This window comes from Haematobia irritans, chromosome 2 (genome assembly GCF_050003625.1).
Source record: "Haematobia irritans isolate KBUSLIRL chromosome 2, ASM5000362v1, whole genome shotgun sequence".
NCBI lineage: Eukaryota > Metazoa > Arthropoda > Insecta > Diptera > Muscidae > Haematobia > Haematobia irritans.
This window is the reverse complement of record NC_134398.1, coordinates 4,753,279-4,770,839: the sequence shown is the minus strand read 5'-3', so window position 1 is coordinate 4,770,839 and position 17,561 is coordinate 4,753,279. Positions and strand designations below refer to the sequence as shown.

The 17,561-nt window shown below is 31.6% G+C and overlaps 1 protein-coding gene across 5 annotated transcripts in view; it reads right to left on the bottom strand.

Annotated features, from left to right (window-relative positions):
• Window positions 1-16,986, bottom strand: part of Tsp (Thrombospondin) — an 88,721-nt gene extending 71,735 nt beyond the window's left edge. For 2 of the 5 annotated variants that reach the window (XM_075293186.1, XM_075293183.1), the window contains exons 1-2: window positions 16,794-16,978; window positions 15,200-15,429 (exon numbers count right to left, since the gene is read on the bottom strand). The gene's annotated coding sequence lies outside the window, so the exon portion shown is untranslated. Of the gene's footprint in view, window positions 1-15,199; window positions 15,430-16,793 lie in introns of all 5 variants that reach the window. The other 3 variants (XM_075293185.1, XM_075293188.1, XM_075293187.1) reach the window with 3 other exon arrangements.
• Window positions 16,987-17,561: the final 575 nt, after the last annotated feature.

The window sequence follows — 17,561 nt, the reverse complement described above, 5'->3', positions numbered from 1 at the left end:
TAATGTAATGTTGCATTTATTGGTGCTAGATCTATTAACTAACCTATCACAATAGCGGAAATTAGGCTATACGAGCTACCAGTGTATCATTATGAGATTTATCTTCATCACACTAGTTTACATACTGACGACAAGAAATTTGAAACACTGTGTAATAGAGTTTCTGGTATAAAATTGAGTCGGCTTACTATCGGTACTGAATTTTAGCACATACCTACATTAACACTTTTTCTCTAGGTAGCTAGCTTCGAATATACCATAAATTTTTCTCTTCTTTCTATTCTCGTCAAAGGTTCCATTCATGTCATAGGTATCAAACCTTATAATCTAAAATGTGGTACTAAAATAAATGGTCCCATATTCTCTTCTGCTCCATAAATGTTTTCCCCCATTTTTATAGGGGATCCATATAAGTAAAATTACTATTTCACTCGAAGATATCTGTTGGTCTATCTGTTTCTGTAGCCACTATGGCTTAGTACAATAAGAAACATATGTCAGTACTGTTGTTCCAGGCTTGTTGTGGATTGATGCCGTAGCTATGAGTGTAGCTTAAACGAATGGGATTTCAGTTGGTGCCGTTCGTTGTTAATCAAATAACTTGACTCCAAATACAAGTTGTAAAGATTTTGGCGCCTACGCACAAATCGTTCACCATACATTTTGCTGGCAATGTTAAAAATTTCAACATTTCTCCATAGATGTCATCGCTGAGGGTGATGGCGGTGAGGTGCTGAGGCGAGGAATGTTATGGAATTTTCAAATTCTTTAGGAGATTTTCATTTAATCTGTGTGACTTTAGATGTTTTGTGAAATTTTTTCGATATCTTTGGACTTTGTTGTCTAGTATTACAGATATTTTTATTATTTATGGTTTATTATGTAAAATAAAATGTCAAAACTATAAAGAGTCCAAAGCGATACTTATGATGTTGGCCATCAATAATCATCATCAGCCTTACTAAAGAAAAAAAGGTTTGGCCCTATTGAAGAAAAACACAAACTCACTTTCAATTTGATGCGTTGACATCAATCGAACGTGCTTCAGGTGGCGCTTTCTGAGAAATTTGAGTGCTTTCTTTAATCTGCTCAACCGCCCAAGTACTTGAGAGATTGATATTTCATACAATAAACTTCCGGCATTTGAAAAATTGTCAAGATCAAAGGAAACAATTCGATCCTCTATCTAAATGAATGAAAATTTCATCATCTATCATAGTTTTTTATTTCTTTTAATTTCCTAGTTTTTTGTTACTTTGACAGAAGTCGATGCCATAGGCCATAATTTAGGTGGAGCCGTAATGTATTATCATAACATATGTATGTAATTATCATGATTATTGAGTATTACATGCTTAAAATTTATGCAAGAAGATACTTTTACAGAGTGAGAGCGTGAGAGAGAGAGCAAGATGAAAGAGGTGTGTTGGGTCTTAAACAAAATGTTATGTCAGAATTGAAGGTGTCTATATTGTTGTTATTGTTATGGTCTTAAGCCCACAAAAAACATTCTCTTGTGTTATTTTGACATGTCAATAATAAAGTTGTACAACAAATGTTGTTGCGGTACATTCTTGTATTGTTTATTTTTTAAATGATTCTTTCATCCCGTATGCAAAGGCCAATAAAGTATAACATTTTAGAGTATTTTCGAATATTGCTTCGCTCTCTATATGGGAAATTAACCTTTGACTAAAAGTTGTTTTTCATTTGGTCATAAAAATGTTGTCAATGTGAGTTAGAGAACTTATAACAGTGGCATTAGCAAAGGTATCCATTAAAAAAAACCTTAATTACTGAAAAATGTCATAGATTTCAATTACACTAGTCTGCAAATCAAATCTGCCAACCACTAGCTTAATCCAGTAGCAATAATCCAACAAAGAGATTCGGTTACCAATGACTTCTGGATTGGAGTGGATTGGGCATAATTCAGAGGGTGACATTTTTTTTTTAATTTTAGAAACAAAAGAGGAGTCGCATTCTTTTAGACTAAAATCGACTTTTCGATTAATCGATATAGCTGAATCTTAAAATTTGACTAAGTAACAAAGTATAAACGCTTTTGATTAGTCTTACATCGAATTTTCGTTCGATCGATTTTTGTGAATCTTCAAATTCGAATGTGAATCTTGCTTTTTTCTGTTTTTTTAATCGAGTCAAATTTACTTGTATTATTCCCAAACTCGGTAAATCTACTTTGAAAATCGATGTAATTGATAATTTTTTGTCAAAATTCGTTTTTATTATTCAACATAGTTCCCTTCAAGAGCGATACAACGATTATAACGACCTTCCAATTTTTTGATACCATTTTGGTAGTACTCCTTCGGCTTTGCCTCAAAATAGGCCTCAGTTTCGGCGATCACCTCTTCATTGCAGCCAAATTTTTTCCCTGCGAGCATCCTTTTGAGGTCTGAGAACAAGAAAAAGTCGCTGGGGGCCAGGTGTGGAAAATACTGTGGGTGGGGAAGCAATTCGAAGCCCAATTCATGAATTTTTGCCATCGTTCTCAATGACTTGTGGCACGTTGCGTTATCTTGGTGGAACAACACTTTTTTCTTCTTCATATGGGGCCATTTTGCCGCGATTTCGACCTTCAAACGCTCCAATAACGCCATATAATAGTCACTGTTGATGGTTTTTCCCTTCTCAAGATAATCGATAAAAATTATTCCATGCGCATCCCAAAAAACAGAGGCCATTACTTTGCCAGCGGAGTTTTGAGTCTTTTCACGCTTCGGAGACGGTTCACCGGTCGGTTATGGAGCCATGTTTCATCCATTGTCACATATCGACGGAAAAACTCGGGTGTATTACGAGTTAACAGCTGCAAACACCGCTCAGAATTATCAACACGTTGTTGTTTTTGGTCAAATGTGAGCTCGCGCGACACCCATTTTGCACAGAGCTTCCGCATATCCATTGATTGATGAATGATATGACCAACACGTTCCTTTGATATCTTTAAGGCCTCTGCTATCTCTATCAACTTCATTTTACGGTCGTTCAAAATCATTTTGTGGATTTTTTCGATGTTTTCGTCGGTAACCTCTTTCGGGCGTCCACTGGGTTCACCGTCCTCCGTGCTCATTTCACCACGCTTGAATTTTGCATACCACTCAATTATTGTTGATTTCCCTGGGGCAGAGTCCGGAAACTCATTATCAAGCCAAGTTTTTGCTTCCACAGTATTTTTTCCCTTCAGAAAACAGTATTTAACACGAAATTCCTTTTTTTCCATTTTTTTCACAATAACAAAAGTTGCTTCACAAAAGACGCTCTATCTCACAAACTAATTGACTTACAGACGTCAAATTTTGACATTTGAAGGTTGGTACTATATAAAAATAATATGCATTTAATACTAGCGAAGCCATCTATGTGTCAGACCGGGAACTTATCAGCCAACCTGTTAAATTTTACAAATGTGAAAAAGTGTAAAAAATCTACTTTTTAATTCTCATGCAAATCCAGTCCAGTGACTCGGCTATAAAAAAATAGGTCCTTTATCGAGCTAAACATAGAATCGACAGAACTCATTGATAAGAGAGCAGTGGGTCGAACATTGTAAGTTAGCCTGAAATAACGGTTTGCCACTATACCTAACCTAACGTATCCAGATAAATACGTTGGATGGTCTGCAGTTTGTTCCCCTTCTTTGGCATCCACTTAGCGTAAAAATTGGCCCATATTTCGCTTTAGTTCAACCATGTTTTACCGCTCTCCAGTTAGTCTATTTGTGAATCCCTGAAAACGATAATCACCTCTTCCCGGTTGATGGTATAGTCTTCGCCTTCTTGGAGAAATTTTGCTGGATATATTCCACTGTTCCCTCGTCTGCGGTATGTCTCAGGGGACTGCCAAGAAAGAAAAAAACACAAAGAACACACAAACACAACTCTAAAATGGTCTCACGGTTGCGCAATCAACACCCGCCGCATTGCTTTCTCATGCCTTTGTCACTATTCTAAATATAGTATTGGTCAGCAGTCATTGATAAGAGAGCAGTTCACCACCTGTGGTACCACAATGGGTCAAATAGTCTAAGTGAGTCCAAGAAAATGGCCAGCAGTTTGCTCTCTTTTTGTCATCAATTTAGTGTTAAATTGGACCCTATATCTCTATAGTACAACCATGTTTTACCACCCTTCATGTAACATATTATTTGTAGTGCACTCTATGTGAATGCTAAAAAACGGTAATCATCACCTTCCCTAGCCTTCTTGGCTATACCATCAACTGGGATACAGTCCACTGATCCCTCGTCTGCGCTATGTATCAGGGGACTGCCAAGAAAGAACACAACTCTGAAATGGTCTCATGGTTGCGGTTGTAGGCTAGATTGAGCAAAACCAGCACCCCTCGCGCCGCACCAATTTTAAACTCGTTAACAAATTTCCATCGAAGCTTAAAAGTCGTCGTGCGTTCGTGAACGAAGAAATCACTCATGTCCAGGTGCCAAACAATTATTGTGACTGAAGAACAACCTCGTTACTCAATCCACCCTAAGAAAAAAAAAGATGCCTCCCAAATTTTTGAAAATGTTGGAAATTTTTGATCGTAAAGAATCGACCAAAAAGGGTCACAAATAGTGTAACTTTTCTAAATTGTAAGTTAGTCCATATGGAGTACGAGTATATGCTAGGCAACAAAGGCAGATTAAATATCTATGGTATATAATTCAGTTCTTGACCGGTATATATTGGGTAATCTATAAATAATTACGAACTGATATGAACCAATTTTCGCGAGTTAATTGGAGAGCCAAAAGTGAAACAGGATAAGACGAAATTTACTCCTCCAAAAGGTCCCGAAAACCAAATCTGGGGATCGGTTTATATTGGGTCTATACACGAACGCAGAAGACTGTTTTTCATATGTTTGGGTGTAAAAATTATATGTTTGGAACCCAAATTTTTTAACACAATATTTTTAAGTGCAAGCATACAATGTTCATAAACTAGCATAACATGTTTGGGACATATATGTTAATATGTTAGAACATATTATGTTTGGGACATAAAATGTTTGTAAATATAATATGCTTGGATTCAAACATATATTAGTTTAGAAATAGCCTATAAACACACGGATGAAAAAGACTGTTTTTCATATGTTTGGCTATAAACATTATATGTTTGGAACACAAATTTTTAAACACAATATTTTTGAGTGCAAGCATATAATGTTCATAAATGTTCATAAACTAGCATAACATGTTTGGGACATATATGTTAATATGTTAGAATATATTATGTTTGGGACATAAAATGTTTGTAAATATAAAATGTTTGGATGCAAACATATATTAATTTAGAAATAGCCTATAAACATATATGTGTTTAGTAGCTTGGAGCGCTATTTAACAGGGAGCGATATTGAATTAAGTTGGTGGTTGTTGCTTGTTATTACAAAATTAACATTTTATTTTTCCTTGGGCAATTGATCAGCTACTTCTTTGATCCTTACAAACTGTGTGGTCCGCTGTTCGAATCCCCGTCCGGCAAAAGGTAAAATTAAAATAAAAAAAATCATACAATTGAATAATTTCTTCTACAATGTTTGTATTACAGAAAAAGGTGCTAAGAACTAAAAAATCTCGTGGAATTGAGAAAGATGTTGGGGAATATACAATTGGGCAGAAACAAAATTTTGAGCATTCAGGTCGAAAACCTATGTTGTTAGCACCTATATTACCTGTTTATTTTCATAATTCGTTATGATTGTAAATATATAAATAAATAAATAAAATTTTGAGCACAATATTGTTTGGGAGAATTTTTTTAAGCATATAATATTTTTGGGTGCAAAATGCTTCCAAACATATTATATACATAATAACATATTGTTTTTTGGAAGACAACATTATTGAATTTGGATGCAAAAATACAAAATGTTTGAAACTTAGACTACCCAAACATATATTGTTTAGACTAATATGCTTTCAAACATATTATATATTGGAAGAGATCAAACATATAAATGTTTGGGCAATACCCAAAAATGTATATGCTTGAAGCAAAATATGTTTGGGAGTATAAGTTACAGAAGCGATTTTTTGTGAGCGTGCATATATGTGTTTAGAAAGAGAGACCTAGAGAGTAACATAAGCTGCAAGTAAAATAATTGAAGTAACCAATTGTCGCCTTAAAAATATAGAAAATTTCATTAAAATTTTATTCTACCAGTGTATGCCTAACATAATATGTTTAAACAATACAAACTATATTTTGTTTGGACAAATCCTGAAAATATATATGCTTGAAGCAAAATGTGTTTGGGGTATATGTTACAGAAGCGATTTTTTTTGAGGGTGTATATAATTATGGACCGATATGGAAAATTTTTTGCATGGTTAGTGAAGGCCATATACTAATAGAAAGTACAAATTTTCAACCGAATCGGTTGAGATTTGATCCTCCAAGAGGCTCCCGTAGTCAAATCTGGGGATGGTTTTATATGGGGTCTACACGGATGAAAAAGACTGTTTTTCATATGTTTGGCTATAAACATTATATGCTTGGAACACAAATTTTTAAACACAATATTTTTGAGTGCAAGCATATAATGTTCATAAACTAGAATAACATGTTTGGGACATATATGTTAATATGTTAGAACATATAATGTTTGGGACATAAAATGTTTGTAAATATAATATGCTTGGATGCAAACATATATTAATTTAGAAATAGCCTATAAACATATATGTGTTTAGTAGCTTGGAGCGCTATTTAACAGGGAGCGATATTGAATTAAGTTGGTGGTTGTTGCTTGTTATTACAAAATTAACATTTTATTTTTCCTTGGGCAATTGATCAGCTACTTCTTTGATCCTTACAAACTGTGTGGTCCTCTGTTCGAATCCCCGTCCGGCAAAAAGTAAAATTAAAATAAAAAAAAATCATAAAATTGAATAATTTCTTCTACAATGTTTGTATTACAGAAAAAGGTGCTAAGAACTAAAAAATCTCGTGGAAGTGAGAAAGATGTGGGGGAATATACAATTAGGCAGAAACAAAATTTTGAGCATTCAGGTCGAAAACCTATGTTGTTAGCACCTATATTACCTGTTTATTTTCATAATTCATTATGATTGTAAATATATAAATAAATAAATAAAATTTTGAGCACAATATTGTTTGGGAGAATTTTTTTTAAGCATATAATATTTTTGGGTGCAAAATGCTTCCAAACATATTATATGTTCACATAATAACATATTGTTTTTTGGAAGACAACATTATTGAATTTGGATGCAAAAATACAAAATATTTGGAACTTAGACTACCCAAACATATATTGTTTAGACCAATATGCTTTCAAACATATTATATATTGGAAGAGATCAAACATATAAATGTTTGGGCAATACCCAAAAATATATATGCTTGAAGCAAAATATGTTTGGGAGTATATGTTACAGAAGCGATTTTTTGTGAGCGTGTATATATAATTAAGGACCGATAAGGACCAATTTTTGCATGGGTGTTAGAGGCCATATATTAACACCACGACAAGAGTAGTGGGAACTCAGGATTTCTAATGGCGACGAATAGAGAGCCGCTAATAGACATCATAACAGGACACAACACACTTCGAAAGCATATGGTAAGGATTGGCTTAATGCCCGATGATATTTGTAGATGGTGCCTTGACCCGGAGGCTACAGAAGACTCTTACCACTTTCTGTGCCAGTGTCCGGCATTATTTTTCAGAAGAAACAAGATACTGGGTTCCATTTTCTTTCAGGATATTACTGAGGTATGGGACTGTAATTTAAAGGATATACTCGCCTTTATCATGGCTTCAGGATGGAAGACCTAGAGAACCGTATTCTTTCAAGAACGCAAGGGAAATGTGACCAACCCTGGCAGAGGAAGACAGATTGCGAAGAGGAAAGGAACAACCATGAGGAATCACAATGGACCAACATGGTCTCAGTGGACCATGTCGAAGAGGAAAGAAACAACCATGAGGAATCAAAATGAACCAACATGGTCTCAGTGGACCCCATTTTTCCTTTCTACGGATTTGGTGTCATCCTCAATAATCGACGACACGTACCAAATTCAGATAAAAGATGCTTCTCTAAGAGGCTCCGCAAGCCAAATCTTGCGGATCGATTTATATGGGGGCTACACGTAAAAGTGGTCCGATATGACCCATTTGAATACCATCCGACCTACATCAATAACAACTACTTGTGCCAAGTTTCAAGTCGATAGCTTGTTTCGTTCGGAAGTTAGCGTGATTTCAACCGACGGACGGATGGACGGACAACTCAGAATGTCACCACGACCCAGAATATATATATATATATATATATATATATATATATATATATATATATATATATATATATATATATATATATATATATATATATATATATATATATATATATATATATATATATATATATATATATATATATATATATATATATATATATATATATATATATATATATATATATATATATATATATATATATATATATATATATATATATATATATATATATATATATATCGTACTGTATGGGGTCTTAGACCAATATTTCGATATATTACAAATGGAATGACAATATATATTACAATGGAATGACCCCCCCCCCCTTTGGTAGGGGTATAAAAGGGGTTATACTAATATTAGGTACAAAGTTTCTTCAGAAAAAAATAAATAAAATATCTTCATACTAATGAAACGTTGTCTTATATAGTGTATACTGGCCATTAGAAAATTTCTGTTAACCAATGTTACACTACATCCTCTCTTCGAAGCTGGCCATAAAAACCGTTTCTTTTTTCGAATTAATTTTAATACCAAATGCCCACACGATCTTCATTCAATATCATTAGGTTTTTATTCTGATGTTTATTGCCAACACAATAATTAAATAAAATCTTTTATAGATGGTTTTTTCTACTACTTTGTGGCAGCGCCTATGTTGATTTGTGGTTGTGGTGTCTTTTGCATGAAATTCCATTTAATTGTTAATGAGTTGCCGTTTTGCGGTTTTCTAATGAGAGAGAGACACTACACAACACATGGCCAGATAAGGCAGCTCTAAGCTATTTCCGTTCATTCAAAAATAAAACACAAATCAGACCCATATTCAAATCTTGGATTATTCTATTTTGCCAGTTAATCACATCATTTGGCTGTTATTAATGGATGCTGCTGCTAGTTCACCTCTTCCAGCAAAAGCAAAAAAGGCGGGCAGGGTAGTCAGTGAGGTCTTTAAGGAAAGTTATATAAACAAGAGGGCGTTATTATAATGGAATAAATCTATCTAGTTTTGTTGTTGTTTTTTTTTTTTTTTTTTTTTTTAATTCAGTGTTGGTTGATTGTTTATTTGCCTCAAGTTGCTGTGATTATTTTATTATAATTTCTAGCAAAAGGGGTGGGCTTGGAAATGTGAAACGTATATAGACGACGCCATCTATAGCTCAAAACTACCTACTTAACATTTTGGTCTCTAGATGAAAATCAAATGAAACCTATAATTAAGTCTTACTTATCAAAAGCATAACGCCTGATAAAATATGATATTACATTTATAACTCAATTCATTCAAGATGAGCCCCCCCCCTCCCTCCCTACATCCAAAAGAGGACAAAAGATCTCTACAAAGGTGATTTTCTGTGGTCGGCATAGATCGCTTATTCACTTTAGTGAACTAGTTTAATTTAATATAATACATTTGATATACAAAAAAACATAATTTTAATTCAAACTCCATAAAACAAATAAATTTTGGAAATTTCAAAGATAATATTTCATAAGGTCAAAGGAAAACTACTATTGTTCTCAAAATGCGGTAATAAATTTATACAATATTTTCTTTTAAAAAATATATTGACAGATCTTGAGAAGGTCTTTGTGTTTGTTTTTAATCAAAGTTTCGTTGCATTGGTAACTTTTAAAATTTCATTGATATTTTTTTAGATTTTCTCAGCCTATTTTGATAATAATAAGTCTTACAAGATGTCATCATTGTTTTAAAAATCTGAAGATTTATAGAGTGTGGAAAGATAATATTTTGATAGCTTTAATTAATTTTTTTCTTATTTTTTTTAATATGCAAATTTTGTGAATTTGTGGAATTTTTGAAAATATAAATTTGAATAAGAAAGTCTAGAGGTAAACAGATCCCAACCTACAATTCCCTTACAAGTAAATTTAAAAAATATTCCGAAATTTTGAATACTTTTTTATTAAGGATAAAAACTCTTAAGAAAAAGCAAAAAAAAATATTTTTTTTTAAATTTGTACCTCCAAATGCTTCTAAAGCCAAATCTGGGGATCGGTTTATATGGGGGGGCTATATATAATTATGGACCTATGTGGAGCAATTTTAACATGGTCATTAGAGCTCAATGTACTAAATGTCAACCGAATCGGATGATATTTGTTCCTCCAAGAGGCTACGTAGGCTAAATCTGGGGATCGGTTTATATGGGGACTATATATAATTGTAGACCAACGTGGTTGTTAGAGGCCATATACTAACACAACGTACAAAAATTAAACCGAATTTGCTCCTTCAAAAGGCTCCCGAAGTTAAATCTGGGGATCGGTTTATATGCGGGATATATGTAATTATGGGTCGATATGGACCAATTTTTACATGGTTGTTCATGGTATCAACACCACGTACACAATTTCAAGTGGATCGGATAAAATTTGCTCCGGAGGTCAAATCTGGGATCGGTTTATATGGGGGCTATATATAATTTTGGGCCTATATAGACCAATTTTTGCATTGGTGTTAGAGGCCATATTCTAACACCATGTACCAAATTTCAACCGTATCGGATGAAATTTGCTTCTCGAAGAGGCCCCGCTATGAAAATCTGGGGGTCGCGTTATATGGGGACTATACGTAAAAGTATCCCGACATGGGCCATTTTCAATAACAACCAATTGTGACAAGTTTCAAGTCTATAGCTTCTTTCGTTCGGAAGTTAGCGTGATTTAGACGGACGGACGACTCAAAATTTCACCACGACCCAGAATATATATACTTTATGGGGTCTTAGATGAATATTTCGATGTGTTACAAACGGAATGACAAAATTATAAACCCCCCCCTACGGTGGAGGGTATAAAAAAATCTACTTTGGGGAAAGTCTGAATGGCGTGGGTTGGTAAGATGAGTGTATGGAATTCGGGGGTCCTAAAACACGAATTAATTAGAACAACAGGGATCATGGAAGAGCAGAATGCGAGCTACCCGAAACCACTTTAGTGCCACTGTAGGGGACTCGTAACAGTACCGTGCGATAAGTTTATCGAAAAAAATATCTACTTCATAGTCTTCTTTTTAGACTACTCTTTGATGTTTACGATGGAGAAAATCAATTTGGCCAACATCAATGGTCTACACACAAAAAAAAAAAATTACAAAATTTTTTCCAATTAAAATTTTAATTGAATTTTAAAATTTTTTTCAATTAAAAATTTAATTGCTTCAACAAATTTTTTAATTGAAACAAAAATCAATAACAGAAATTAATAGTATCAATTAAATTTTTAATTGGATCAATTAATTTTTTAATTGAAGTTGGTGATTGATGCTATCATTTCTATGATTAAAGAAATTTCAATTAACAATTTATAGTAATCGTTTTTCGCCAACATGAAATTTTAATTAATCGATTTGAGTCGAATTAGAGGATTTTAGCCGATATAAAAAAAATCGACAAGCCGTTTTAGACCATCATCAAGTGTCGATTGGTCGCTTTGAGGCATTTAGAAATCCACACTGAAAAAAATATTGTAGTGAGGCCAAAAATTTCATGTCCTTAAACTACGAATCCGAATCCAAATTTAAAAGAGAATTGTCTCTTAAAAGTGTCCTTACTTGTATTCTTTGCTTCTTTGGCTCGGAATCAATACAAACATTTTTAAAGTAAAGACAAAATCATTGGAACCGGGCATGTTTTTTTTTCAGTGTAGAAATAAAATTGTGACAAAATTTTCTACAGAAATAAAACTAAAATTTTGACAAAATTTTCTATAGAAATAAAATTTTGACAAAATTTGTTAAAGAAATAAAATTTGGACAAAATTTTCTATAGAACTAAAGTTTTGCCATTTTCTATAGGAATAAAATTTTGATAAAATTTGGTATAGAAATAAAATTTTCTATAGAAATAAAGTTTTGACAAAATTTGTTAAAGAAATAAAATTTTGACAAAATATTTTAAAGAAAAAAATTTGGACAAAATTTGTTAAAGAAATATAATTTTGACAAACTTTTCAAAGAAATAAAATTTGGACAAAATTTTCTATAGAAATATAATTTTGGCAAACTTTTGTATAGAAATATATTTTTGACAAACTTTTCTATAGAAATAAAATTTTGACAACATTTTCTATAGAAATAAAATTTTGACAAAATTTTCTATAGAAATAAAATTTTGAAAAAATTTTCTATAGAAATAAAATTTTGACAAAATTTGTTAAAGAAAAAAATTTGGACAAAATTTTCTATAGAAATATAATTTTGACAAACTTTTCTAAGAAATAAAATTTGGACAACATTTTCTATAGACATAAAGGGCGTTTTCGTTTCGCAAAAAATATGTTGCCCTGGTGTTACACTACTTTTTCCCTCATTGTATTTTCGCTCAAATAATAGTGTAATTCCAAAGATATTGTTAATTCATAATATTGTGAGGAATACAGTATCCAAAATCTATGACAGTGTCCTTTATATTTGGCAATCAATTTCGAGAATGTTGCGCCTTTTTTCCCAATCGAAATCGCCAAAAGTTTTGACAAAATTGTCTATATGTTAGAACTAAAATTTTGACATTTTCTATAGAAATAAAATTTTGATAAAATTGTGTATAGAAATAAAATTTTTAAAAAATTTTCTATTGAAATAAAATGTTGACAAAATTTGTTAAAGAAATAAAATTTTGACCAAATATGTTAAAGAAAAAAAATTTGGACAACATTTTTTATAGAAATAAAATTTTGACAAACTTTTCTAAGAAATTAAATTTGGACAAAATTTTCTATAGAAATATAATTTTGACAAACTTTTCTATAGAAATAAAATTTTCGCAAAATTTTCTATAGAAATAAAATTTTGACAAAATTTTCTATAGAAATAAAATTTTGACAAAATTTTCTATAGAAATAAAATTTTGACAAAATTTTCTATAGAAATAAAATTTTGACAACATTTTCTATAGAAATAAAATTTGGATAAAATTTTTTATAGAAATAAAATTTTGACAAACTTTTCTAAGAAATTAAATTTGGACAAAATTTTCTATAGAAATATAATTTTGACAAACTTTTCTATAGAAATATAATTTTGACAAACTTTTCTATAGAAATAAAATTTTCGCAAAATTTTCTATAGAAATAAAATTTTGACAAAATTTCCTATAGAAATAAAATTTTGACAAAATTTTCTATAGAAATAAAATTTTGATAAAATCTGTTAAAGAAATAAAATTTTGACAAAATTTTCTATAGAAATAAAATTTTGACAAAATTTTCTATAGAAATAAAATTTTGATAAAATTTTCTATGGAAATAAAATTTTGACAAAATTTTCTATGGAAATAAAATTTTAACAAAATTGTCTATATGTTAGAACTAAAATTTTGACATTTGCTAAGGGAATAAAATTTTGACATTTTCTATAGGAATTTGACATTTTCTATAGAAATAAAATTTTGACAAAATTTGCTATAGAAATATAATTTTGAAATTTTCTATAAAAATATAATTTTGACAAAATTATCTATAGAAATAAAATTTTGACAAAATTTTCTACAGAAATAAAATTTGACAAAATTTTCTATAGAAATAAAATTTGACATTTTTAAAGATATAAAATTTGGACAAAATTTTCTATAGAAATAAAATTTGGACAAATTTTTCTATAGAAATATAATTTTGACAAAATTTTGTACAGAAATAAAATTTTGACAAAATTTTCTACAGGAATAAAATTTTGACAGAATTCTCTATAGAAATATTTGTTTTGAAGATTTGTGTTAAGATATTCTCCAAATTTTGGTAGTTTTTTTTGGCACGAGTGGTAACCGTGGTTACCACACATTGTTAAAGATCAAGCCTGGCCGGCTTCTAATTTCCTCCTCCAAAATGTAAAAATGATTAAAAAATGTTTTGGGTAAAAAGATTTCATGTCTTTAAAATACGAATGCAAATTTTGCTTAGCGTAGAAGACGCATTTCTCTAATATAAAGTTTTTTTTCCTTATCCAAAAGTCAATAAACTTTTCAATGAAGTCGTGTTGTCCTTATAATATAGAGACTTGATTTAAAAATGGGTATCATAACACGAAGTAAAATTTTTTTGGGCTAAGGTCAACTTGACTTTAATAATTCAGAAATATTCTTTAAAAATAATAAAATTCTCTTTAAATTTTTTGCCTACAAAGCAAAAAATCTTTCAAAAGTAGGACATGTTTTTCAACACTTTATTTTAAAGACGTTTTTTACTTGAAACATAGCATAATTTCTATTGGAAGTCGAGTCTGAATTTTGAAACTAAAGTTGTCGTTAACTTGTTTTTAAAGGACTTTGATAACATGTGAAGAAAAAAAAAAAGCTGATAAAGCGAAAAATTAAAATTTGCTTCCTAGAACCAAGTACACAAAACCCAAATTTAAAAGAGAATTGTGTCTTAAAAGTATCCTTACTTGAATTCTAAGCTTCTTTGGCTCGGAATCAATACCAAAATTGTTAAAGTAAAGACAAAATCTTTGGAACTGGGCATGCTTTTTTTTTCATTGAACATTGTTAACCTACGTCCCTACAAGACGCTAAATATTAGAATTCTACTCCCAAGATTTCATGAAATCCTAGGTTAGGTTAGGTGGCAGCCCGATGTATCAAGCTCACTTAGACTATTCAGTCCATTGTGATGAAATCCTAAGACAGCACTCAATAGTGAAGTTATTGTGTCCTTCGCCATCATATGACATGAAACTTTTCCTCTAAATAAAAAAATTCAAAAGTAGAAAAATTGATTTTTTTAATTTGAAAAGGATTTCTGATTTTTAGAGTTCAGAATACCCATTACATACTTCGCCTCCAATGAAACGTATTTTCTTTTCTTTATTGGAATTCTTCTTCTTGGAATTTTTAGTTACCTTATCGTTAAAAAAAAAAGATTGCGTGCAAGCATTGATACATACCTTTGCAATGACAAGTTTGAAGATTACTTAAGACATGGACTACTTTTTGTAGATGTCCTTCGATCGTTCGATCTCTTAATCTTGGGAAGAAAGAGTTTTTTTATGTAGGCTGTTTTAGTTTTTTACTCATGTGGTGCAACACTGTCTCGATTCTTTTTACACCTTCAATTTTGATATTTTAACACGCAATTTAACAACGGAACATTAAATGGCCAACGATAAAAAAAAAACTGTGGCAAGAAAGAGAACAAAAAACCGTTAATATTTCAAAAAAAAAATCACAATTCTTGTATTTTTACTACACTTAGTTATTATCGTTAAAACTTTGTAATGTTTTACGTGTTTTATGTGTGTGTTTTTCTTTTCTAGAAAATTTATTGTTTAAAATTTTAATAAATATCTACAATATGATGGGGTTTTAAAAGAGAGATTTTTTTAAATTTATTTTGCCTTTGGGGTTTAAAAGCTTATTTAATTTAGTATTATCCAAGGTTTGTTCTTTTTTCATTTTCAGTGAGATTTTCTTTTTTTGTTTTTTTTTGTAACACACTATCACTTTTTTTAAGGGGTTTCACACTTTAATTTAATGCTAGCCAATCACATATTTCAATATTTCGCAATGATGTCCACTTAATAAGATAAAGAATGGTTGGTCTTTAGTAAAAATGTCGTTATTTCGTTCATTCTTTGTTTATTGGATTTTTTTTTTTAAATTTTTCTTTATTTTTTCTTGTCTCTCATCAACATTACAAAAATCACACAAATCTCGCGACACCAATTCACACGACAGGCTGACAAGGCACAAACATTTCAAATGATTGAGCGAAACGAGCAACCGGCAGATCCATCCATTCAAAGCAAGCGTAAACGACCCAACAAATGGCCAACATATCAACCCGCCCTCTCTCTCTGTCTCATCCAATCATTTGTTGTAAATGCCTGGGGCTGGGGGTGGGGGGGACAACTAGGATGAAACGAAATTGTGATGATGATGATGCTGATGATCCTATTTAAAATGCCAAAAGTGATTTAGGATATCTTCTTTAAATGGAGAGACTAATAAAAATTAAAATAATATTCCATTAGCCAATGGATGCTGCCACAAGGTAGAAAACAAAATAACACCCAACACGCAAGCTCTATCTTGGCAGTTGGTTCTTCACTTGACACCTTTGATGAATTGGGGGGCCATTAAAAAGGCCAACATAAACATAAAGCACGTAACGGTGACAACGAAGTCATATAGACAAAGAGATACTCACGCACATGCACTCGCTCACTTGAGTACTTAACTGACAAATAGAGAGCTACACTAAAGAACTATCATTCGACATTGCACTTTTTATCGGCCATCAAGATGCGAATATAAAACAAAAAACAATAACATCCAAATTGGTAACACAAAGTGTCATTAAAACCCCCCAACAATAACAACAACAAGAATATAACACACAATTTCCACTTCGTATTAAACAACAGAATTGGGGACATTTTGGGTGGCCAGTTGATGGATCATTTTTTATGTTGCCAGCATTTTGTGATTGTAGCGATTAATAATAGTGTCAAAAATCATAACGAATACAAAGACACGCACTTTTTACATATGTAACAGCCGTCTAAGAATTATCCAATTATTAAGAAATATTACGGATTAGCGATGTTGATGATGACAATATGGTGATAAGCTTTGTGAAATGTTTCCTCGTATTTTTCTAAAAGCACCAATAAAACCTGGACTGCTTTGGTCAAGGTGCAAACGATGACTGAATGAGGCTAGTGGTTAAAATAATCAAAACAGAGCGCCAGCATAACTCAATGCTAAAGAACACAACACGGCCATCAACACTAACAACATTTTCTCTCTCAATCACTTGCCTAGTTCTCTCGGCCAAATAACACAACTGAATGGTGTATAGGCGTTTACATTGTATATTGGCAAGCGTATGGCTAAATGTAACTGAGACATTCCACCATAAATCGATAGGTTTAGGAGCAAGTTTTTTTAATATATTTGTTTAAAATATGTTACAACAAAAAGGGAATGATGCTTCATAACTTTTACAAATCGACTATAATAGCATTTGCATAAGGAACTTTTTAGGCTCTATAAAATTAAAATTCGAATAAAGATCTCATTCATCGAATTGTCACCATGTTTTTGAGATACAAAAATAAAAAAATGCCAGCTTAATCGATTTTATAACAGGTGCTTCAAAGAAAACAATGTCAATTAATAATAAGTATATACAGCAGTAAGTTCGGCCGGGCCGAATCTTAAATACCCACCATCATGAATCAAATATTAGGGCTTCCTTTGAAATTTCAGGGGGGTTTGAGTACAGATCAAGCAGAACAGTTCAAC